Here is a 26,057-nt window from a genome sequence, read left to right as displayed (position 1 = left end):
CAAATATGTATATATTTACTGCTTTTTTATCCCACTTTCCAGACAATTATTGTCTCCCAAAACTACTTACATCAGAAAAATGAGACAGAGAGCAACAGGCCCTGCCATGAGACTTAGAAATTAAAATGATGCACGCTAGGGAAGGAGGATTAGAGAGAGGGGCTTTGGGAGATTGGTTTTTCAAGGACAGAACAAAATGGTGAGCTATAAGGCATTTAAATGCCATCTGTAAATATTTAAGTCTTATGATAGTGTCTACAACCGGCACCCTGCTCTGCATTTTGTGGATGTGCAAATGTGGAGAAATCGAATCATAACAATAATCAAACCATAACAGTTTAGCAATATGAAATAAGCCTGGGTCTATTTCTTAGGCTCATAGTTTTTAAAGTTGTTATAATGGTTTTAAATGTATGTGTATATTGTATGTTTCTGTGATTTTTAATTGTTGCATATTGTCTTTAAGTGTCTTAATCTTATGTAAACCACCCAGAGAGCTTTGGCTGTGGGGCGGTATACAAATGCAATAAAATAATAATAATAATAATAATAATAATAATAGCCATTCTAGATTAGATCAAAGGTCCATCTAGTACAGCATCGTATTCACACAGTGGCCAACCAGCTGCCTGGGGGAAACCCGTAAGCAGGATGAGTGCAATTCACCCAACATTCATACAGAACAGGCAGGACTTAAATATAAGAATCTGCAGGGTCACACCCTGTTGCATGGATCATGCTCCAGTTCTGGCCCTGAGACATTGGATCAGGCTGATGTTATGTCATTGCAGGACACATCCCACTTCTGCTATGTAGTGCAATGCTGCTCAAGTGCTACATCAGCTTTTTCATTGCATGGAATCATAGAGTTGGAAGGGTCCTATAAGGCCATCAAGTCCAACCCCCTGCTCAATGCAGGAATCCACCTTAAAGCATCCTTGACAGACGGCTGTCCAGATGCCTCTAGTGTGGGAGAGCCCACAACCTCCCTAGGTAATTGGTTCCATTGTCATACTGCTCTAACAGTTAGGAAGTTTTCCCTGATGTTCAGCTGGAATCTGGCTTCCTTTGACTTGAGCCCCTTATTCCGTGTCCTGCATTCTGGGATGATTGAGAAGAGATCCTGGCCCTCCTCTGTGTGACAACCTTTTAAGTATTTGAAGAGTGCTATCATGTCTCCCCCCAAACTACTCTTCTCCAGGCTAAACATGCCCAGTTGTTTCAGTCTCTCTTCATAGTGCTTTGTTTCCTGATCCCTGAGCATCCTTGTTGCCCTCCTCTGAACATGCTCCAGCTTGTCTGCATCCTTCTTAAAGTGCATTGCCCAGAACTAGACGCAATACTCAAGATGAGGCCTAACCAGGGCCGAATAGAGGGGAACCAGTACCTTGTGCCATTTGGAAGCTATACTTCTATTAATGCAGCCCAAAATAGCATTGGCTTTTTTTTTTTTTTTTTGCAGCCACATCACACTGTTGGCTCCTATTCAGCTTGTGATCTGCAACAACTCCAAGATCCTTCTCATTCGTAGTATTGCTGAGCCAAGTATCCCCCATCTTGTAACTGTTCATTTGGTTTCTTTTTCATAGATTGTTCTCTCTATACATGCTCTATACATGCTCTCTATACATTGTTCTCTCTATACATGCTGCCCTTGGGCAAGCTCATTCAATCTCACGGCCTCCAATATCACCTGTATGCCGATGATACACAATTATATCTTTCATCTCCGGAACTTTCTCCAGATGTTCACGATCGTATCTCGGCATGTCTTTCAGATATCTCAGCCTGGCTGCTTCATCGTCGTTTGAAACTTAACATGGCAAAGACTGAACTGCTAGTTTTTCCTCCTAAACCTTCTCCTCACCTCTCATTCTCCCTTACTGTCAACGATGTCACGCTTACTCCGGTCAAGGAAGCTCGTAGTCTTGGCTTTATATTTGACTCCTCGCTCTCCTTTACTCCTCACATCGAGGCAGTAGCTAAATCCTGTCGTTTCTTCCTGTATAATATTGCCAGGATTCGACCATTTTTGTCTGTCTCTTCTGCCAAGACTCTCGTTCACGCACTGGTTATCTCTCGGTTGGACTACTGCAACCTTCTTCTCTCTGGCCTTCCTTCGTCTCACATCAGTCCGCTGGTCTCTGTCCACCACTCTGCCGCTAAGATCATCTTCTTGGCCCGCCGCTCTGACCATGTCACTCCACTTCTGAAATCTCTTCATTGGCTTCCAATTCACTTCAGAATCCAATATAAACTTCTCCTACTGACCTTCAAAGCTCTTCACTGCCTAGCTCCTGCCTATCTCTCCTCTCTCATCTCACACTATGGCCCCGCTCGGGCTCTCCGCTCCTCCGATGCCATGCTTCTCGCCTGCCCAAGGACCTCCACTTTCCTTACTCGGCTTCGTCCTTTTTCTTCTGCTGCCCCTTACGCCTGGAACGCTCTTCCAGAACACTTGAGAACTACAAACTCAATCACTGCTTTTAAGACTCAGCTCAAAACTTTTCTTTTCCCTATAGCCTTCAAATATTGAGTTTGTTCTGACTTTACACTGTTGGTTTTGCCCTACCCTGTGCCTGTTTACACTTCCCTGTGCCTGTTTGCATTCTCCTTCCCTCTTTATTGTTTACTACAACTTATTAGATTGTAAGCCTATGCGGCAGGGTCTTGCTATTTACTGTGTTATCTGTACAGCACCATGTACATTGATGGTGCTATATAAATAAATAATAATAATAATAATAGATCTAGAACTTGGCATTTATCCCTATTAAATTTCATGCTCCAGTTCTAGCCCTGAGAAACTGGATCAGGTTGGCATTATGTCGTCGAGGCCCGAAACTCTATTCCGCCTCAGTTTTCCCCATTCTGTAATTGGGAATGACAGGACTGGCCTTGCAGGAGTGTTGCGAAGGCAAAATCTGCGGTGAAATGAACGACGGCTTGTAACGCTATTTTGGCAATGAGGGTCATGAATCTTGGTGCGCCTTGACCCCCCAATACTTTGCCTCCCATCAACATTATAATGTAGGAATGGGCAACTTGTGGCCCTCCAGAAAATTTCGGCCTACAATTCCCACCAGCCCTATGGTGAGGCATGTTGGGAGTTTCAGGCCAAGAATCCGGAAGGCCACGCGTTGCCCCCTCAGCCAAGCCAAGATGGCTTCCTCATATAGGTGACTAACCTATTGCCCGACTGCCATGAAGAAAGGACGCGATGAAATACATATAGCCACATCGGCTATATGTATTTCACAGTCAAACGCTTCGAAAGGAAAGCTTCACTCTTTATTTTTTAACTCTTTATTAATGAATCAGGCGCTTCATTAGACAGCCTCGGCAACGCGAGGCCCCTCCCGCCTCTCTCGCTTCCCTTCTGTCCCCCCCCCCCGTCTCAATCGGCAGAGAGAGACTTCCTGGAAGGTTCTCTCAACCGAACATGCTGCCTGGCCCCGCCCTCCCGGCCTCCTGGGTCCTTCGGCGGCCGCTCGCCCGCCTGGCAGGAGCAGTGGGCGTGGCTTGGAGGCGCCCGAGGTAGGTTAGGTTGCACCGTCCATGCTCGGCTGCCTTGTTCTCTCTTCTCTCTCCCTCCGAGAGGGGAGGGGGGGAGCGGGAGGAGGAGAAGAAGAAGAAGCGGCGCCGTAAAGGGTGAGTCGGAGGTGGGGGTGGGGAGAGGAAAACCCCGGGTAAGACCCCGGGGTTCAAACCCCGCCACACACTCACGCGAGGGGTGGGGGAGGGAGGGTTATTATGGGATGGCCCTTCCCCTTTGCATGATGCAGGCCCAGTGCAGGGCTATTCCCCTCCCCCCCTCACCTCTCCTACAGGGAGAGAGAAGGACCAATTCAATCCTTCTTCTTTTTGCAAAAGGAGAAATAAAACCTTTTGATTTCCTTTTTCCAGATATATATATATATATATATATATATATATGGGGAGGAATAAATAAATCCATATTATGCTGGCCTTTAGAAGAGGAAGAAGGGGGAAGGGTGCTGAGTGCACCCACATCTCTCTTCGCCCCCCCAAATCATTGCAATTTTGTACCTTGCCTGCAGCTCTTAGGGCTTCCTCTCCCCCCACACTTTGGCCCTTAGGGTCTGTGCTTGTGGTGGAGGAAACGAAGGAGCTGCCTGGTCCTGAGTCAGACCCTTGGCCCATCCAGCCCTGTATTGTCGACTCTGACTGGCAGCAGCCGCCCTTCCAGGGTTTTCAGGGCAGGATTCGGTCCTGAGCCTACCTGAAGACGCCTCTGGGGCTGAACCTGGGACCTTCTGCCTGCGAAGGAGCATGTGCTTCCTTGCCATAGGAACGCGCCCATGTTACAGTTGGTTGGTGTGTATGTGTGTTTCTGTTTGCACAGGTCCCTTGGAGAGCGGAAGGAGGTGGTCCATGGGCTGGGGAGCATTGGGTGGGTGGGTGGGCTACAGAGTGGGTGGTGTGCCTAGGAGAAAAGGGGCTGATCTGTGTAGATATTGTGGGGTGGGGGAGCATGTAGGTTTGTGGGCATGTCGGGATGTGCTTGCAGAGGGGGGTTGGTTCCTCTGCATTGCATTGCCGTTGTGTGTTTTTGTTGTCGGAGTGGGGGAGATTGTCTGGTTCATCTGTGCAGAAATTATAATGTGTGTGTGTGTATGTATATATATACAGGGAGATGGGTGAATCGCATGTTGCCACATGTGGTTTTTGTGCAAGGGGAGACGTTGACGCCACATTAGGTTCCACGTGTATTTCTTGAAGCGGTCTGGAGCTTCTCACTGTTGGTGTGCATGTGCGAAAGACAGGACCTTAAATCCTGTTGGGTCGGGTTTTGAAGCTGATGGACGGTCAGGCAGGAAGGGGGCTTTACAACTACACGGCAACTTCCCTGTGGTTTTGTGTGTCTGATTTGTGAACAGATGAGACAAGTGTTCGTCCTCCACCTGTCTTCTCCCCCCCTACACACACACACCTACCATAAAGTCCTACACATTTCAGAATGCCTGTTTAGTATTTTAATGTTTTCTCTCCGAACAAAAGTGTAGGGGGCAAGCCTTGTTACTTTCACCAGAGCAGATTTCCCATTGCTGTCTTTCTTCTCTGTTCTCCTGTGATGCTGACAAGGTCAGAGGAGGGTTTTTCTGTTTCGCTACGCTGGAGGGGAGTGGGAATCGTGCATCAACCTTTTCCCGCTGTAGTGCTCTGATGAGTGTGCATCAATATTGGTATACTCACTGACAAGGCTTTCAACTAGTAGTTGTCCAGTTGCCTCTTGAAGGCCTCCCACACTAGAGGCCTGTGGATTTGCATGCAATTAGTTGTAATGGGTTGGATCTTGATTTAGCCATAGTTGAGAGTAAACCCATTGAAATCAAGGGGACAAGGCTAAATCCCATTGTTTTCAAAGGGTCTACTCTTAAGTATGATTCAGTCTGGATCTAACCCATTGTCATGTTCTCTCAGATGATCCCAGACTGCTGTGGCCTGATTGGGCTATGTGTGGTTTAAATATACGTGAGCTTTGCTTGGATGAGTGGTATTGGGTGAGAAGAGGTATGATTTATAATTGAAACGTTGTTTAGGAAATGGTTTCTATGTTAAACTACAGTGCTAAATTGGAGGTGCAGGAAGGAAAGGAGATTGTCGGAAATCACCCTCAAAATATTCAGACCCCAGCCACGTTCAGGCTTTAAAATGGAGGGGGATATCAGAGGACCAGCAGTTGATTTTGTAGGTGCCACAAGCCACTGACTACTTGGTCTGTTTCCAGTCTGTTTATCCATGTTTCTTTTTCTTCCTTTGCAGAAGGCAGCTACAACCCTACGCTATTTACTTGGAAGTAAATCAATGGGATTTACTCTTGGGTAAGTGTGCTTACCATTGGGGTGGCAGCTGAGGTATTTAAGTTGAGGGAGATGAAATGTGAAACTCACATTATCAAAGACAATGGGGTGTGTGTGGAGGGGTGTTATTGACATCAATGCAATCCTGTACATGTCTGCTCAGAAGTAACCCCCTCCTGGTTGAGTTCAGTGGGACTTACTCCCAGGTAAGTCAGCATAGGATTGTAGCCTTAGTGGAACTTGAATTTCCTTCGACAGAGAAATGGGTCTTGGCATTTCCTGTTTGAAGAATTTTGATATCCCATTACAATGCAATCATACGCATGTCTACTTGGAAGTAAGCCCCATTGAACTCAATAAGGCTTATGCTTAGGTAAGTGGGTATAGGATTATTATTTTTTACTGAACTTTTGGTGATGTTTCCGTGGGTGCATACGTGATTGCTTAATACCAATAAGTTACCTTTTGGTTATCGCCCTATTGTGCTGAGAATAAGGGGTTTAAAAAGCAGTAAAGGATTTATTTCCTCCCCCCCCCCGCCATAAAAATTCTTGATTCTTATTTTACCATATGCGTTATAATTTGTTTTAGTTGTCATTATGAAGCCAGGGTGTGGCAGTTATTATGGAATAATTAACGTGAGCGATCTCAGAGCATGCGTGGATTGCATTGGCCTTTCTAAAGGCAGATGTCAGGTTGGATGGGGAAATTGTGCACTTGAATTCTGTCTCTGTAGTCCGAGGGAGGGGGAAATGGGGAAGGCTTGGAGGCCCACCAGAGATTGGACCTGAATGTCCTGCCAAGCAGCTATGGGCCGTGTTCAGAAGACACCTTAAACCACTGTGAAAAGCCTTATTCACCGTGGTTAAAGCCATGGTTTAAGGTGTCTTCTGAACACCGCGCTGAAAATGTCCTTTCTCGGCTGGCTTTGATTTGATTTGATTTAATACATTTATGTATCGCCCCATAGCCAAAGCTCTCTGGGCAGTTTACAAAAGTTAAAAACAGTGAACATTAAAAAGTATACAAAATTTAAAATCATCAAAAACACAAACAGTATAAAAACAACTGTATCCATTTAAAAACAACAGTTCTGGGGTCCGTTAAAAAAACAAACTTAGCGTTGTTAAATGCCTGGGAAAAGAGAAAAGTCTTGACGTGGCGCCGAAAAGATAACAATGTTGGCGCTAGGCGAGCCTCATTGGGGAGATGATTCCATAATTGAGGGGGCACCACTGAAAAGGCCCTTTCCCTTGTAGCCATCCTCTGAGCTTCCCTCGGAGTAGGCACTCGGAGGAGGACCTTAGATGTCGAGCGTAGTGTACAAGTAGGTTCATGTCGGGAGAGGCGTTCCATCAGGTATTGTGGTCCCAAGCCATGTAGGGATTTATAGGTTAAAACCAGCGCCTTGAATTGGGCTCGGAAGCATATAGGTAGCCAATGCAAGCCAGCCAGAATCGGTGTTATATGTTTAAACCTCCTTGTTTCAGTTATCAATCTGGCCGCTGTACTTTGCACAAGCTGCAGCTCCCAAATCATCTTCAAAGGCTGCCCCACGTAGAGGGCATTGCAGTAATCAAATCTGGAGGTTACCAGAGTATGGACGACTGAAGCTAGGTTATCCCTGTCTAGATAGGGGCGTAGCTGGGCCACCAATGTTTGAAAAATCTTTCCTGTCTGAAATGACTAGTGGCGGAGGCCCTACTCTCTGGAGTGTGTGAGTCTATGAATGAAATAGAAGATTGACTTCGATCTCTCGGATAAGTTGGAGAACGTTTGCAAAAACTGGATGGAAAGTGTTGTGTGTGGCTTAGGGCCACCTTCCTCTGGTTTACTCCAGATGTTTTGGATTTCAGCGTGGGCCGGTGGTAAGGAGTGTTGGGAGCTCTAGTCCAAAACATCTGAAGGGCACCACTTTGGAGAAGCCGGGCTTTGGGGTAGCATTTCCTGGCCAGTGCTGGCTCTGGTTTTCGAGCGCCCTTGGGTAAGAGGCTCTCAATGGGCCTGCCTCATCTTCACCGCTGTTGCCGCTGCCTGTCCTCTTGCCGCCTGGTCCATATGACTACCCAGAAGGAGAGTGCAAGGCCAAGGGAGAAGGATGTGGCTCTATCTCTGCATCCTTCCGGTCACGGTTTGCACGCTCAGAGAGGGCCAGTGAATAGGCAGAAACAGCAAGCAAGAGGAACAGCAGGGACAGGAGGCTCTGGGAATTATCCGTGGGGCTGCTGTAGTGTTGTGGGCCTGGTCAGGTCACCCGTGATGCTGGTCCTGGTTCAAGCATTGCAAATAAGCTTGAGAGAGGGACCAGGACCGGCATTACGGGTTTGCATGGAGGGGAAGTCAATTGCAGAGACCTGTTCCCTCCTACCTCCTGGGGGGCTCTGAGCGAGGCAAGCAGCCGCTGCACGTTTCTTGACACGGGCGGAGCAGACAGAGCTGTGCACATTGCTGATTGCGAAGGGCCATATTTGCTGGGTGCGTACCGTCCATTTCATCATTCCAGTATTGTATATAAATAAATAAATTAGGCTTTTCAAGGCCGCCTCCTTGAAGCCAGCAAGGAAATGAGGGAGCAGGTGCGGGATTGGTCATACTCCTGTTATGGCGTTGCTGCACTGTGGTTTTGGGGTCTGTCCATCTGGTGTCCAAGCGGTCAGTTGACACTGGTGAACTGGTTGCTTCCGCCTTATTTATTTATTTTATTTTATTTAGAATGTTTATATACCGCTCCCCATTGAAAAATTTCGGAGCGGTGTACAAGGTAAAATGAAAATAAAAACAGAATAAAACCGTTAAAACAAAATTTTAAAAGAAGCAATAACAGTAATCCAAGGCTGCATGTTAGAGAAAGGCTTCTTGGAATAAAGATGTTTGCAGGAGGTGCCGAAAGGAGTACAAGGTTGGCGCCTGCCTGACCTCCAGAGGCAGGGAGTTCCACAGGAGGGGGGCCACCACGCTGAAGGCTCTTGCCCCTGGTGGGTTCCAATTGGAGGATGGATCTATGTGGAACCACCAGGAGCAGGCCTTTGGATGACCTCAGTGACCGGGCACGTTGGTAAGGGAGAAGGCACTCTCTCAGGTATCCTGGTCCCAAGTTGTTTAGGGCTTTGTACACAAGTACAAGAACCTTAAACCCGGCCCGGTAGCGAATAGTCAGCCAGTGCAGTTCCCTCAGCAGAGGAGTTACATGCTGGAAAGGGGCAGCTCCAGACAACAGCCGAGCTGCAGCATTCTGCACTAGCTCCAGCTTCTGGAGCAGCTCAGGGGTAGGGGAGTGCGGTAGATGGTTTGTTTTGTCTTTTCCAAATTTGGGGGGAACTGAAAGGGATCTTTTGCTGTGTTGGCTTGCCGATAGAGAAATAGCTCGTGTAATACCAGTTTGTAAATATGCCACTAGCCCAGGTTATCTGTGACTGCATTCACTGGGTACAGGCAGCCGTGAAGCACTTGTGAGAGGGTTTGCTCGCATGCTAAATTTAAACAGAGGCACTGGGGAGCTACTTTGTGCCATATCATCATTGGCAGCCCATATTTTGCACACTGGCTTTCCCTGGGACTTGTCAGCAAGGCCGTTCTTATGACCACAGTGCAGTAGAATCCATCAAACCGGTTGCTTGTATCTTTCGATCCAACCACATTAAAACAGGTGTCATTTTGCATCACTTTGCACAGCATCTTGGCTTCCGTAATTTTAGGTGAGTGATTTTCGTAGCAGAATCTGTGGCCTGTGCTGGAGGGAACGCGGCGTGATGGGTGTTCAGCAAGAGTGCTAAATCACCCCAGAGCCCTCTGCAAATAAGTGGCGAATCAACAACCAACAACCAGGGAACATACAACAGCAGTGGAAAAGAGGGATCTGGTATAGTGTTTGGTAGAAGGAAATGCCAGCTTAGCCGGCGTTTTCCTATTTTCAGGCTCTGCGGTAACCCAAATAAAAAGGGCAGGTTTGAAAGAGAAGAGCTCCGGATTTCAGGATGGAGAGTTTCAGTCTGCTGCTGTTAATCTGTAGCCCTGGGAATTATTTAGCAAGTGCACATATTTTATTATTTACTCCTGGATTTCTTTCCTCCAGGGAAGTCCCCTGTCCACCCCCACTCCCACCACCATCCAAACGTTTGTCATTCTTTGGAATGATTGGGATTTGGGGAGTGATATGGGCTCTGAAAACAATGACTAAAGGCTAGGGCCATGTATGCTGAGATGTTTTGTACACACTGCTTATGCGTTTCCAAACACTCTAGAACAGCCTTCCTCAACCTGGGGCGCTCCAGATGTGTTGGACTGCATCTCCCAGAATGCCCCAGCCAGCAGAGCTGGCTGGGGCATTCTGGGAGTTGTAGTCCAACACATCTGGAGCCTCCCAGAGCTTGCACAGAAATCTTTTCACACACGTCTACTACTATCCCCAACCCCCATTTCTTGCTGGCTGGGGCATTCTGGGAGTTGTAGTCCAACACATCTGGAGCGCCCCAGGTTGAGGAAGGCTGCTCTAGAAGCATGACAATCTCGCTGCGTTTGTGGTGTCACTGGTGGCGAATAAAAGCAGAGGTTCTCATGGCACTTGGGAGCTAAAGTTCTGCAAAGCACTTTGCACCCATACAGTCGTGTAACAGCTTGTATGGTCGCCACAGGTGATCAGGAATTCCATGTAGGTGACTGAATGTGCTGGCAGAGGAGGGGCAAATGTCTCCAGCTTTCTTCTGCCGGTCTGCTTGCTTTCCATGCTGGCTGAGGAGGAAGCACACCTGGTAGAAATCCAGACCTTTCCTTTTCCTGGCCTGTTAATTGAATCTGGAGATACTGGATACATGAACTTTTTATTTATTTATTTATTGCATTTCTATACCGCCCAATAGCTGAAGCTCTCTGTGTGGTTCACAAAAAAATTAAAACCATTCAAAGTATAAAAAACATGATATAAAATACAATATAAAAACACAACCAGGATAAAAATCAGCAGCAATGCAAAATTACAAATTTAAAACACCAAGTTAAAATTTATTTATAGACTGTTAAAATACTGAGAGAATAAAAAGGTCTTTACCTGGCGTCTGAAACAATATAATGTAGGTGCCAGGTGAACCTCCTTAGGGAGCTCATTCCACAGCCAGGGTGCCACAGCAGAGAAGGCCCTCCTCATAGGAAACCAGTTGCATATAGAGGTGGCTTCCCCTTCTTTCTGTCTGTAATGGAAAGGCAGGAAGGGTCCTAACCTCTCCGCAGGCTATTAAAGAAAGAAAGATTGTTAGTGGTATCAATCTGTATTTCAATGACCTTGGAAATACAGCTCCTAAATGTAAAGTAACAATTTAAAATGTTGTTGAATGCAATTTGGGTGGGAGAATGAGCCCCTAAATGTCTTAATGTTGGATTAATTTTAAACTGGATCTTAGAATAAAGATTATCATAGAATAGCAGAGTTGGAAGGGGCCTACAAGGCCATCGAGTCCAACCCCCTGCTCAATGCAGGAATGCACCCTAAAGCATCCCCGACAGGTGGTTGTCCAGCTGCCTCTTGAAGGCCTCTAGTGTGGGAGAGCCCACAACCTCCCTAGGTAACTGATTCCACCGTCGCACTGCTCTAACAGTCAGGAAGTTTTTCCTGATGTCCAGCTGGAATCTGGCTTCCTTTAACTTGAGCCCGTTATTCCGTGTCCTGCACTCTGGGAGGATCGAGAAGAGATCCTGGCCCTCCTCTGTGTGACAACCTTTTAAGTATTTGAAGAGTGCTCTCATGTCTCCCCTCAATCTTCTCAATCTTGTGCATGTGTGTGTGAGTAGGGGTGTTGACGTCTGCCTTTTGTGCCTTTTTTCCTCATCCAGAGCAGGGGAAAAGGAAGGAGGCCGCAAAACCAGCCTGTTTCCCTCTGTAGATGGAGAAAGTTGCCGATGTAGCAATGTAGAATGACTTCGCTGGGGTGGGTGTGAGTGGGTGACTGGCAGCTCGTTTGGGGGCAGCCGCGATATTAATGAAAGGAAGAAGCAGAAGTAGGAAGAAGCTGGAAAAGATGTCTGTGTGTGTGTTTAATTGTATCCCAAGCTGTCGTCTTGGTGTAGAGCAGTTTTTTTTTTAAAAAAAAAAAGTCATGTGCTCTTACGTGTAAGGAAACGCCCATACCTGCTTCTGCCAAATTTCAAACGAATATCAGAATCCTTATGGCTTCCGTTCAATGGTTCTGCCCTGTAACTCAGTTGTTTTCAAGGTCACCCAGTCCCCTCCCTTCTTTAGATTAAGATGGAATGAAACATGCATGCACACACGTCTGTCTTGGTCCTTTTTTTTTATCATACTGCAGCCTAGAATCACTACTCTGTGTTATAGAGTCCATTCTGTAAGTTGATTACAGGGGGACAGTCTTATGCATGTTTAGACAATAAAAAAGTCCTACAACTTAGGACTTTTTAAATGTCTAAATATGCATAGGATTGTGTCCTAAAAAACATTAGGATATGTTCATACTCTGTACGCAGAGTGTGAGTATACATCTGCACACATGCACACGATTCTTCTCATGCCCCTTTGCCTCCTGAGACACTTCGCAAGAGTATTTACAGAATCCAGAATTAATTTGCCTCTCCTATCCTAGATTAGTTAAATTCCATTGTGTCCTAGAATTCATGGATTGTGTCCTAAAGAGCTCAGGTGCAGAGAAAACTGAGCTTCAAGCTCGATTTGGTCCAGAAAATAAAAACTGCCATGCTACTTCAAGCCGCTAGTCCATCTGGCTCAATGCTTTATCTGCCGGCAGTGGCTACCCAGAAGCCTCAGGGAGTTCAGGAGCAGGGCATGATGGGAATATCCCTTCTTTTTAATCATAAATGATGATCAGAGCTTCCAAACATGGTCATTTTAATGGTTATTGAGGCTAGTCAGCTGTTCTGAAGACAAGCTGTATTATTATTATTATTTATTACATTTATATACCGCCCCATAGCCGAAACTCTCTGGGCGGTTTACAAAAGTTAAAAATAGTGAACATTAAAAACAAATATACAAAATTTAAAACCGTAAAAAGCATAAAATACAAACAGACATTATCCATTTAAAACAATTATTCTGGGGTCTGTTAAAAAAACTCAGCATGCGTGGGAGAAGAGAAAAGATAACAATGTTGGCGCCACGTAAGCGTCGTCGGGGAGATCATTCCATAATTGAGGGGCCACCACTGAGAAGGCCCTCTCCCTTGTTGCCATCCTCCAAGCTTCCCTTGGAGTAGGTACCTGGAGGAGGACCTTAGCTGTTGAGCTTAGTGTACAGGTAGGTTCATATCAGGAGAGGCGTTGCGTGTTGCGAGTACATTTCAAAGCAGAGCTCTCATTGCATGCTTAAAGGCAATTGGTGCGATCCAACGAAAGCAAAATACGTTTGGCTCCCTACCCCGTCAAAGGAGTAAGGAAGAAAATACTCCACACTTGCGTAGGCCAGATTCTACTGGCTTATACCACCCTGAGGTATCGGCTCAGGTCAGACAACACATTTCTCAATAGTGGTTTTAGAACTTCACGGTGGAGTTATTACACCACCGTTGAGAAATGTGTTGTCTGGCGGGAAAACTCCACGCCACAGTGGAGTTTTTTTGGAAAACACTCCACACTGAATATCCACACTGTGCAGAGGAGAGTTCCTGCACAACAGTTGTGTTGTGTGGCAGGCTCTGTGGAGTTTTCCGTTGCGTTGACTTTTCCCGCTGGCTATAGAGTTCCCTGGCCAGAGCGGCGAAAGGAGTGAAGGCCGCTCTAGGAGAGCTGCCGGGATTGGTTTTCCCCCAGAAATGGCTAATGGGATACCATCTGGAGGACCGGGGGAGGAGAGAGGATGGAGGAACTGTCAATCAAACATCACGATGGATTTTACTCAACTCCATGGTAGCCCACAGTCACACAACGATGGAGTTAGAACATGTGTGGGGTGTGCCCTCTAAAAACTCAACCCCTGAGTGGCGTTTTCATACTGTGTAGAGTAACATGTTGTCTGAACTGAGCCAACGATACCTATTCCACAGGTAGCCAATGTTTCCTTCAAGTTCCCCCCACCACCACCTTGGTGTTCTCTAGTGAAATTGGCATGGTCAGAAGAAGATTGTGAGTTTCAAGACCCTTTTGTTATTTATTTATTTTTAAAAAATTCTGTCCCTCACGTGGCTCTGTGCTTTCTGAACACAAATTCCCCCCTCCTGGGTGCAGCTTTAAAAAATGGCAGCAGGGAATAGTGGTAGAATGAAGTCATCCTAGCATAGGTGAAACTGATAAGGGAATCTCACAATCTTGTCAGTATCACCACAGGAAACTGATACTGGTGAAACTGACCTTGTTCTCTCTCTCTCTCTCTCTCTCTCTCTCTCTCTCTCTCCCATGTTTCTGTGCGCTTAATATCACAGGATTTTCTGTGCGCTTAATATCACGGGATATTAAATATGTGCTTCAGATAAAAGTATCTGTAGATAGGTGACACACAAAATGCAGGACGACTGAAAAGCAGGTGTATTTATGTGTTTTTATTTGTTACATTTCTATACTGCCCAATAGCTGAAGCTGTTTGGCTATCAGTTGCTTTCAAAATGTGATATCAGGCACTTAACGCTCCCTTTCTTTTTCTCACATGCATCAATAAAGGGTTTGTGTGAAATATGAACACCCTAAGGTACAAACAGGGAAGAGACCTCAAGCATGCAAGGGAGACTTTTAATTATTTTTATGATGATGATTACTACTAGAACATAAGAAAGGCCATCCTGGATCAGATCAAAGGTCCATCTAGTCCAGCACTCTGTTCACACAACGATCATTCTGTTTGCTGAAAACAACAGAATGAAATTTAATAGGGATAAATGCCAAGTTCTACATTTTGGAAATAGAAACCATATGCACAGTTACAAGATGGGGGATACTTGGCTCAGCAATACTACAAACGAGAAGGATCTTGGAATTGTTGTAGATCGCAAGCTGAATATGAGCCAACAGTGTGATATGGCTGCAAGAAAGGAAAATGCTATTTTGGGCTGCATTAATAGAAGTACAGCTTCCAAATCACATGAGGTACTGGTTCCTCTCTATTCGGCCCTGGTTAGGCCTCATCTAGAGTATTGCGTCCAGTTCTGGGCTCCACGATTCAAGAAGGACGCAGACAAGCTGGAGCGTGTTCAGAGGAGGGCAATGAGGATGACCAGGGGTCTGGAAACAATGAAGAGAGACTGAAAGAACTGGGCATGTTTAGCCTGGAGAAGAGTAGATTGAGGGGAGACATGATAGCACTCTTCAAATACTTAAAAGGTTGTCCCACAGAGGAGGGCCAGGATCTCTTCTCGATCCTCCCAGAGTGCAAGACACGGAATAACGGGCTCAAGTTAAAGGAAGCCAGATTCCAGCTGGACATCAGGAAAAACTTCCTGACTGTTAGAGCAGTATGACAATGGAATCAGTGACCTAGGGAGGTTGTGGGCTCTCCCACACTAGAGGCCTTCAAGAGGAAGCTGGACAACCATCTGTCAGGGATGCTTTAGGGTGGATTCCTGCATTGAGCAGGGGATTGGACTCGATGGCCTTGTAGGCCCCTTCCAACTCTGCTATTCTATGATTCTATGAACCAGCTGTCGACCAGGGACCCACAAGCAGGACATGGTGCAACAATACTTTTCCTCTGACACTGGAGGTCGCACATAGCCATCAGGGCTAGTAGCCATTGGTAGCCTTCTCCTCCAGGAATTTATCCAACCCCAACCCCCTTTAAAGCCATCCAAATTGGTGGCTATCATTACATCTTGTGGTAGCGAATTCCATCGTTAAATTATGCATTGTGTGAAGAAGTCCTTCCTTTCTTGTGTCCTGAATCTCCCATTCATTAGCTTCATGGGATGTCCCCAGGTTCTAGTATTATGGGAGAGGGAGAAAAATCTCTCCCTATCCACATTCTCCACACCATGTGTAATCTTGTACACCTCTATCAGGTCTCCCCTTAGCTTCCTTTTTTCCCAAGCTAAACAATCCCAGCCATTGCCACCTTCCTTCATAGGAGAGATGCTGGAGCCCCTTGGTCATTTTAGTTGCCCTTTTCTGCCCTTTTTCCAGCTCTACAATATCTTTTTTCAGGTGTGGTTGACCAAAACTCTACACAGTATTTTAAGTGCAGTTGCATGACTTCTGCTGCATTTATACCCCACCTTTTTTCCTCTTGCAAGGAACTCAAGGTGGCCTAATATAGTCCTCCTCCTCTCAGTTTTATCCTTACAACAACCCTGTGGGGTAGGTTTGGCTGAAAGCCAGTGACTAGCCTGGAGTCATCCAATGAACTTCATGGCTGAATGGGTCTTAGAACCGGGATCTCCCAACTTCCAATCCAGCATCCTAAGCACTGACTTTCAGTGGATGATGGGTCCAACACGATTCGAGTATCAAAGCGCTTCCGCGGGACCAATTCCAACTCAGTATTTTGAAAGAGGAGGAAAGGCTGGCTTCCCACCAGGAAGAGTTCTAGTGCTCAAAACGGGTTGGGTGGCAGAGTGTCTCCTGTACACCTTTTGAGTGCGTCCCCCATTCATTTTCTGCATTGGGTTCCTTCCCATCTTTCCTCTGCCACGTCCTTAAAGTGACATGAGTTCTTGCTGCTGCATGCCTCGCAGTGCAACTGTTTCCTTCAGCAACTTTGGGCCAGCAGCTCCGTGCCTCATTTTGCCAAATCTGTGCAATGGCAATAATCCCTTAGCTTGAATATGAAATAACAGTCAGGATTAGGAACAGGGATTCTCAGCCTTTGGTCCCCAGATGTTGTTGGACTACAACTCCTATTTTCCCCAGCCACCTAGTGGTCTGGAATGATGGCAGGTGTAAGCAAGCAACCTCTCAATGATTCCCAACCTCTGATCTACCACGTTTTAGCAGGTATAAAGTACTTATTTAAATTTTTTAAAGCACTTTTACCCCATTATTGAACCTAAAAGGTTCGCGCGTCACAGTTATCCCAGTAATGCTGACGACGGGCCAGCTGTAGAGGGTGGCAGAGTTAAGCTTTTGCCAGGGGCCCACAACCAGCACAGGGCTCATCACCGTTAGAGCGCTACTATGGCCCTGTTCAGAAGACACCTTAAACCATGGCTTTAACCATGGTGGTTAATCCAGAAAGCCAGGCTGTGTTCAGAAGACACCTTAAACCACAGCTTTAACCATGGTGCATAAAGCAAAAAGCCTTATTCACTGTGGTTAAAGCCATGGTTTAAGGTGTTTTCTGAACATGGTCGGGCTTTCTGGCTTAACCACCATGGTTAAAGCCATGGTTTGAGGTGTCTTCTGAATGAGCCCAGTATCTGCTTTGCACAGAGTACTCAAGACGATCAGAAGCAGCCTATTGAAATTCTCAGTTTGCATGTCCTCCCCCACTCTTCCAGATTGGAGGAAGGGGGCACTGAGTTGCCATGTCTGAGGGCTCCCCAAATCCTGGAGACAGTACTGGCTGACAGTATCCCTTCAAGGTAGGCCATTTGTACCCCACGTTGTAGATGGAGGTGCTGAAGCTGAGAGAATGAGAACAATTCTAGTTTCTATCAATTTGGGAGTGGGGGATATTCTGTTCTGTTATGGATTTCTGTATTTGTGCATGTTTTAAGTCACCTTGCGACTGCTTTTCGCAGTGGGAAGTGACACGTAACATTAAACTATTCCTACTCTTTGAATTTATTTATTTATTTATTTATTTATTTATTACATTTCTTTACCGCCCAATAGCCAGAGCTCTCTGGGCGGTTCACAAAAATTAAAACCATTCAAAGTATAAAACAACAGTATAAAACCATAATATAAAATACAATATAAAAGCTCAACCAGATAAAAACAGCAGCAATGCAAAATTGCAAATTTAAAACCATGTCATTTAAAATTTATAGATTGTTAAAATGTTGGGAGAATAAAAAAGGTCTGGAAATGAGCTGGTTCATATGAAACAGATCGTTTTAAAAGTGGGCTGCAGAAATTCGTCTGCTTGCTGCATTTTTCACGTATTGGTTATTGTCGGAGCGCATCGCTGGAGCGATAGCATTGCTGAAGAAACGCCGTGTAGTTTGGGGTTCTGACATTTCCTTTGTGCCCAACGTTTCTTGACGGCGGTGTTCTGCTAGCTGAATAGTCCGTGGACAGAACTTGCTTGTCTGTATGAATTGTAAATAGATCAGGTTCTACTTATTTGGGACATGTTTTTAAAAGAGATGGCTGAGGCAGGAGGGTCTTCAGTTGTGGGGTTTGGAAGCATAGATTCCAGATTTTGGCATGGGGGTCAAGTAAGTTGTGGGGACCATGTGTAATTGGGGGATCGTTATTAATATTTTTAATCTTCCCTTCTCCATCGTGTGCGAGCCAAAGTTTAACTTTAAAAAGAAAAAGGAAGTGAAAAGTTATCGCGTGTTTTAAAATAGACTGGAGGGCCTGTGATAACCCTCTTCCTGTGATTCCCTGATAGGTTGTTTCGTTGTTATTTTTGATGGGAGTGAAACACATCTGGGTTGATGAGGAAGTAATTGTTCAGACTTTCATCCTCTAAAAAGGTTTAATTGGGCAGGAGAGTTTGACAGAGAAAGTGTTTAATAGAAGTAGTTATGGAAACTGAAGATAGCAAACTATCTCTTAAGTCCTCCCCCCTTTTTCTCTCTCACATGCTGGGATATGCCTCTTATAAGATGATGTCAAGATCATAAAGTCATAGAGTTGGAAAAAGAAAAGAATCCTAGAGTTGGAAGGGGCCTATAAGGCCATCGAGTCCAACCCCCTGCTCAATGCAGGACTCCACCCTAAAGCATCCCTGACAGATGGTTGTCCAGCTGCCTCTTGAATGCCTCTAGTGTGGGAGAGCCCATAACCTCCTTAGGTCACTGCTTCCATTGTCGTACTGCTCTAACAGTCAGGAAGTTTTTCCTGATGTCCAGCTGGAATCTGACTTCCTGCAACTTGAGCCCGTTATTCCGTGTCCTGCACTCTGGGAGGATCGAGAATAGATGTGTACATGCATTGTCTAAAAAACAAAACAAAACGGTGTTTCTAGCTTCAAAACAGTTGTTGATAGCACTGTACCGATTGGGATAGATTTATCAATTAAAATCCATATGGATAACGGATTTAAAAATTTCTCTAATCAGGTTTCACCCACGAAACATTACGTTTTGTGTGTATGTGTACAGGCAAGCACATAAAGCTGAAGGAGGTGGAAGCCAAAACATTTTGCTTTAATATTTAAATGTTTCTCTTTTGGTAACCACTCGTCTATATTTTAAGTGATTTGCTGCATCCTTCTGGGATCCAGAGCAAACCCGTCTGAAGTGCTGTTGATGCTTTCAATAGTGTGTGTGTGTGTGTGTATTATTGCACATAGATACATACCTCCCCACCCATAATAGACATACGCCAAACTTATGGGGAAAGCTGAACGCAGTGGAACAATCGAGGCAGGTAAATGAACGCTACAGGTAGGGCTCCTCTCCTTCTGGAAGTGATATCCCAAACAGTTTTTACTTCTCACCTTTTAAGGAAGGGCCAGGAGGTGGTACAGCTAGGAAATATACACACATGCATACATATGAGTTCGTGTGTGTGTGTGTGTATATGTACTGTATATATATGGGGGAGTGACGTTTCATTCTGTGCCATTCTCTTGTGTATATTTTTAATAGTTTGCTAATTCTATGAGATTTCTATATATACATGTTTCATGCAATGAGATCAAGGATGCAAATGAGGAGCTGGGTGGGGGGCAGCCCCTCTTTCTCTCTGCAATAGAGCAGAGCAGAGGAAGGAGCCTGGCTGCCTGGCGCTCTGTGTCTGGCTAGCTCTGTGTGTGTTGCTGGGGGGGGGGAGCGCCTGGGCCCGGGTTGAGGCTCCGCCTCTCTCTTCCCCTCCTCCTTGCGCTCAGTGCTGGGGCGGGAGGAGGAGGAGGAGGAAAGGAAGGAGACGCCGGAGGTTTGGAGGAGGAGCTGCCGCTGCTATTGGGGCCGGGTAGGATCCGGGATCGGATGGGGAGACCTGGCGGGGAGGGAGGGGGGGGCTGATGGGAGGGGGTTTCCAGCTAGAAGAAGGAGGAGGAAAATGCGGATAATGGGTGGCAGGAGGTAAGGGAGGGGGGATTGGGCTGGTGGAAATTGGAAGAGGTGGGGGGGTTGGGAAGGACTGGAGCTCGCAGGTTTGGGGGCTCAGGAGGAAGGCGGTGAGCAAGAGGGAGGAGCAGGAGGAGGGTCTGAAAAATGACAGAGGGCTGAGGTTTGGGGGAGAAAGGTAAGGGGGCTGGCAAGGAGACGGCGCGAGGGGATGGCTGGGAGGAACACCTGGGCTGCAGCAAAGGCGGGTGGCTTCCAAAAGTGCTGGGGTTCACGGGGGTTGGGGGCAAAGGGAGGTTGGGCGGCGAGTGTGGGGCTGTGCAGGGGAGGGTGTGGGGCAGGGGTGGAAGGGCTGCCGTATGCAGCGGGAGGAGAGGCAGACCTGGGGATATCGAGGTGTAGACGGAAGTGGAGGAGAAGAGAAGAGAGCAGGAGGGAAAGGGGGCTGGTGGGGGGCAGAGGGGGGCAGAGGGGGGTGGCACAGCAAGCAGGGAGGGGTGCAGAGGGAAAAAAAAGAAAGGGGTCTCCAGTGTGGGGAGGAGGCAGGTGGGGGCATGGAGATTAAAAGGGGGTCTACCAGGGGGGAGGGAGATGGAATATGTGCGCAGGTGGAAAGGAGAGGCTGGTGATACACTTGTGGGGTATAAAGAGGGTAAGGGGGGGCAGGGGTGAGAAGTGAAGTCTGAACACACCCCAAGGAAAAAATACGGGCCACCAGGTGCAGGAGGGGGGAAATGGGCCTGCATCTTTCCTCGAGAGGGCTGCTTAAATCGGTAGATTTATCAGTCGGTGTGGCTCAATTCATAAGTTTTTGGACTGAGAGTTGTTCTCTTGTCTTATTTCTCTTGTTTTATTTCCTGGGGCTATTTCGGTCCAGGTGTGTAACCAGGCACTCTCTAAAGGTGATGGAATCCAACTCCATCACCCATGGCCAGCAGGGGATGATATGTGGTGTAGTCCAACACAGCAGGCCGACCTGGGGGAAGGCTGATACAGCGTGTGGAAAGGAGAACGCTGCTAACAGAACGTCTCTCTGACAGCGGGTGATTTTTAAAAAAGTTTCCCGTTCCCACACTTCTTTCTGGTTAACTTCTCCGCTCTCTAAAGACGCCTAGATTGGCTTATTGGCGATATGCAAATAAATTTGCATTTGATCAGTTTACTAAGGCACAATCCTATGCATGTTTAGACAGGGGAAAGTCTTGCAATGGCCAGCAATGCTGGGAGTTCTCTCTAAAACATGGATAAGGTAGCACCCTTAATCGATTCAATGGGAGAGGATCCAGCCATTTTTAGTTGACTGGAGAATGGGCATCCCTGCTCTCTAGGGAGTACAAGGGCGATGAGTGGATCCCACCTCTGTCCCCAGCTTTCACATCCTTGGGATTAGGGATCAAGGACAGAAGTTTCCAAAGCAACATTAAGAACTGACACCTACCCAATGATTCGTGGCTAGTGGAAAACAATCCTTCTGGCCAAAGATGGCTACATTGTAGAAGTGTACTGGATTGGTTTCGACCCTGGAATAGACGGTTCGGGGTGTGTACATCCACAACTTTTTGCTTAAACAAGAACAATTCTGTAGCTCCTTCCCTAGAACGAGTGGGTGACATGTGGCCTGCTAGAGGTTTTGGCCAGCAATTCCCACCGTGTCTTGCCATTGGCTATGCTGGCTAGGACTGTTGTAGGCCGGAACATCTGGAGAGCCGTAAGCAGCTCTGATTAGATGGGTAAAATTATCCTGGACTGGATATTCATTATCCTTCATGCGAGTAGAGACAGCCCCTTCATTATCATTTTTTTTTTAAATTAAAAAATAGAAGTGGGCCGAAAGTGAATCAGGACTTACTGGTAGACCTCCGGCTTGTTTGCAGTAGATCAGCAAGTGTTTCTGACTCTCCGTGGTTTTAAGAAGAGCGACAACAAAATGTCATGCTTTCTTCCTAAATTAGGTTGCTGAAATCAAGAAATGGGGGTTGGGGATAGTAGTAGACGTGTGTGAAAGGATTTCTGTGCAAGCTGTAGAGCAGCCTTCCTCAACCTGGGGCGCTCCAGATGTGTTGGACTACAACTCCCAGAATGCCCCAGCCAGCTGGCTGGGGCATTCTGGGAGATGCAGTCCAACACATCTGGAGCGCCCCAGGTTGAGGAAGGCTGCTCTAGAGTGAAAATAAATTCTAGGGCAGAGCATGTGTTCCGAGGTGCTTGGTCCCGCAACTCTGCCTCAAGCTGCTGTTTTTCACCCGGCTACAATTGATGGACCTCTTAGTACTGGGGTGGGGGGGACCAAAGTCGATCTTGCAAGCCCAAAATCTGCCCACTCCCTGATTTTGGAGAAGGCTCTATTCATCACGTTACCTTCTCTCCCAGGGCCCATTCAGATGTTCAGAAATAACATGCGCTCACTCTGTTGGTACCACTTTAGAACATGGGGAGGGGGACTTGCATGTAAAACAATGTCACATTGGCAAGACCATGAGCCCACTTCCTCTTGGCCTCCCTTGATTTCCCCTGATTGGATTCTTCTCTGTTTCAAGCATGTTGAAAGTTTGGTTAAACTAAAGCAAATGTTTTCATGAATCCAAACTTTGCTCAGGTGTATTGAACACCCTCATGTTTACCCTGAGTGCCCACTTGATGAAAACATATGGTTCTCTTCTACTCTTATTTCAGTTGATAAGGACACTCTAGCCAGCATTTGCTGTCCTGGAGGACTGATATAGTTTTTCTGGCGCCTCCCTGCCCTTCCTGTTGAAGCATTTATTCTAAGCATTCAGGCACTCTTTCTATTCTGGGTTTATTTTTACCATGCATTTATAGCATTAGGCAGGGCACGTTGAATGCATGATGCACAAAAATGACAGTCGCAGGACACGTTGGTGAATGCCCACGAAAAGGGCCTATTGACAATCGTTAAAAAATGGGGTTCATTGTAGAATCCTGTACATGAAGGTCCCAAATCAGGAAACGTTGCACAAATTAAGCAATCCCACTTTGCCCAGGGAATCCGGAGGCCGTGGCTCAGTGGTGGAGCACATGTTTTGCATGCAGAAGATCCCGGCTTCCATCTCCAGTAAATTCAATAATATAGAATCATAGAATAGTAGAGTTGGAAGGGGGCCTACAAGGCCATCAAGTCCAACCCCCTGACAGCAAGTGCTGGCAAAATCTTCTGCCAGAGACTCTGCGGAGTCGCTGACCGCCTAGTTTAGATGGACCGACCGCCAGAGATGGTTGAGACCTTCACATGAAGGTTCCTACTTCTGTGAAGGGCCTCCCTCTCAGCAGAAGACCCTTCATAGAATTCTCAGCACTGATTCAACAACAACAGAACTCCAGTTCCCAGGATTCCTGATGAGATGCAATAATGATTATACGCCAGTATAAAACCTAAGTTTAAAGACTTTCGTGTAGTTTATGGGAATCCCCCCGGCTCCCCTCACCTAGATTTCATTGGCCCACCCAGCAGCAGCCTAGCGAGGTAGGCCTCTCTTCTTGTTTTACGCTGGGTGATATGCAAAACCATGGTGATTTTCGTAAGGTGGGTGTCAAACCTCTTTCCCTACAAGGCCCTAATTCCATTTCAGAGAGGCTCTCGGGTGGAGTGCGAGGGCAAAAAGGCCAAATGGCCAAAAATACCAGTATATTTTGGCATAAAGCTCTTACTGACCCTGTTCAGACGACATGCTAAGCCATGGTGATTAAGCATTTTGAGCGAACCATTCCTACCCATGATGGCTACATAACCATGGTTTAAACTTGCTCACTAACCATTTGCTGCAAAAGGGTTAGTGGCCTAACCATGGCTTAGTGTGTGGTCTGAACAGGCCCCCCTGCCTGTAGCAGCCTTGGGAGAGGCAGTTGAACCTTTTAGAATGGGGGAAAAAGCTACACGAAAACTAGGAATTAACCAGATAATTCCTGGCCAGGGGAAGGGACAGTTTTGGCCCTGGGACCCGCGGTTCCTCACCCCTGTCATAAGAGAGCAACTCTCACTGGTAATTTGTATTTCATTCAGGTCTTCTTGGTGGGTCATAACTTGTGTGCAGACCTGCTCTGTTTATTTTATGAACTTATTCATCAGCGAATTTTACAACTCTCCTAGTGACCCTAGGCAAGCAGGAATTCAGTGCAGGTGAGCGAGTGAGCTGGTGTAGGAGGAACAGAAGGAAGAACTTTGTAGGAGGAACTTTGATGAAGTTATTCAATTGGATGTGTAAACCAACCTTGTATTTAGCAACTTGCCTAGTTGCCACAGGCGACCAAGAATTTGATGCAGGCGAGCAAGGGGGCTGGTGGATCAGGGGCAGGTCCATCCATTCTTTTTCCAGCAGCCCAATTAGTTTCTGTGCTGGTTGCAGAGGAATGGAAAGAGGCTCATAAAAATATGTCTGCGTCAGGCACGTGAATTTTGTGGGTTATTTGCAAGGTTGATATAAACCCTTCCATTTAATGGTGTGAGTGGAGGTAACAGTATATAAATTGGCCATTGGAAGCCCGCTTGAATGCAGGCTGGTTCATATGAGCATGTCTGGTGCTTCATTTTGTGGCCAAAGGTGCAAGAAGAAGAAGAAGAAGAAGAAGAAGAAGAAGAAGACGACGACACTGGTGAAAAGTGTCTCCCTCAATTTTGCCTTGGCTCGTTCAAATATGTTAAGTCACCAGCTGATGTTACGATCCTCAGTTGCTGAATATGTATAACACCACTTCCCCCCATCCCAGTCTCTGGAAAAAAATGCAGGTAACTTTCTTCCAAGTAGCGAAGACTTTGGCCCTACTCATAGGAGGCCATATGCACTCTAGAAGAGAAAAAAAAAAAACCCATCATGGCCAGTATGACTGTCTTTCATGCAGCCAGTGTTGGCAAGAGAGGCTAACGTGTAGCCATCACATCACTCAACTTCCGTAGCCGCGTTTCAGGGAACCGTTCCCCAAATCGATGGGGCTGCTATGATGACGAGAAGCATCCATCATCCGCACAAGTCCTTGCACAGGCATCGTTGGCTGTTGCTCAGCGAGGAGGGAATAGTCCAGGCGTGTCTTCGCTGTAGCCTGTGAATGTGACTCGATTGGGGTGGGGTGGAGTGAGGAACCGAAGGGGGCAAAATCACATGGACCACCTTGGATCAGAGATGGCTAGGACAGGGCCTTCCTTCAAGAGTCGCTTGGGGTGACACCTCCTCTTCTCCATTACAGCCTGGCTGTTTACCTGCCTCTCGCGTGGTGAGGAGGCGGTGCTGCCGCTGGTGTCTTACTCCTGTCAAACGAGCAAGTGGTTGCAACAATGAGGGAGAGGAGGAGGGGTCACAGGAGCTGGTGACCTGGAAGTACGGAGGTAGACTCACCCACGGAGGGTGCTTTCCCCTAGAGCCCTTCAAAGTGTGGGGCCGGCACTAATCTGGGAATGTGTTGCTCGCTCCTAGAAATCTGAAGTATTGATTCAGTTCAGACAACACATTTCTAGAACTCCATGGTGGAGTTTTTACACCACCGTTGAGAAATGTGTTGTCTAGCGGGGAAACTCCACGCAACGGTGGAGGGTTGTTGTTTTTGGGAAAACACTCAACGCAGAATATCTATGCTGTGCAGAGGAGAGTTCCTGCACAACAGTGGTGTGGCGTGGTGGGCTCCGTGGAGTTTTCTGTTGCGTTGACTTTTCCCGCTGGCTACAGAGTACCCTGGCCAGAGCGGCGAAAGGAGTGAATGCTGCTCTAGGAAAGCTGCCGGGATTGGTTTTTTTTGCAGAAATGGCTAATGCAGCCTTCCTCAACCTGGGGCGCTCCAGATGTGTTGGACTACAACTCCCAGAATGCCCCAGCCAGCTGGCTGGGGCATTCTGGGAGTTGTAGTCCAACACATCTGGAGCGCCCCAGGTTGAGGAAGGCTGGTCTAATGGGATACCATTGGGAGGACCGGGGGAGGAACTGTCACTCAAACAACATGATGGATTTTTACTCCACGGTAGCCCACAGTCACACAACGGTGGAGTTAGGAAATGTTGTGTGGGGAATACTTCCTAAAACCTCAACCATTGAATGGAGTTTTCACACTGCGTTGACTAACGTGTTGTCTGAACTGAGCCATTAACTCCTCCCAATGCAGGCCTGGTGGCTTAAGAATGTGGCGCTTACTCCTTTTTAAAGAGGCAAAGCTGGTTCTGATGACC

The 26,057-nt window shown here is 46.8% G+C and overlaps 1 protein-coding gene across 10 annotated transcripts in view; it reads left to right on the top strand.

The window, feature by feature from the left end:
* Positions 1 to 3,564: 3,564 nt before the first annotated feature.
* Positions 3,565 to 26,057, top strand: part of CHD8 (chromodomain helicase DNA binding protein 8) — a 76,101-nt gene continuing 53,608 nt past the window's right edge. For all 10 annotated transcript variants that reach the window (XM_063137815.1, XM_063137814.1, XM_063137813.1 and 7 more), the window contains exons 1-2: positions 3,565 to 3,651; positions 5,788 to 5,846. The gene's annotated coding sequence lies outside the window, so the exon portion shown is untranslated. The remainder of the gene's footprint in view (positions 3,652 to 5,787; positions 5,847 to 26,057) is intronic.

This window comes from Elgaria multicarinata, chromosome 11 (assembly GCF_023053635.1).
Source record: "Elgaria multicarinata webbii isolate HBS135686 ecotype San Diego chromosome 11, rElgMul1.1.pri, whole genome shotgun sequence".
Classification (NCBI taxonomy): domain Eukaryota; kingdom Metazoa; phylum Chordata; class Lepidosauria; order Squamata; family Anguidae; genus Elgaria; species Elgaria multicarinata.
Note: the sequence above shows the minus strand (reverse complement) of the source record. Positions and strands in the feature narration are given on the sequence as shown.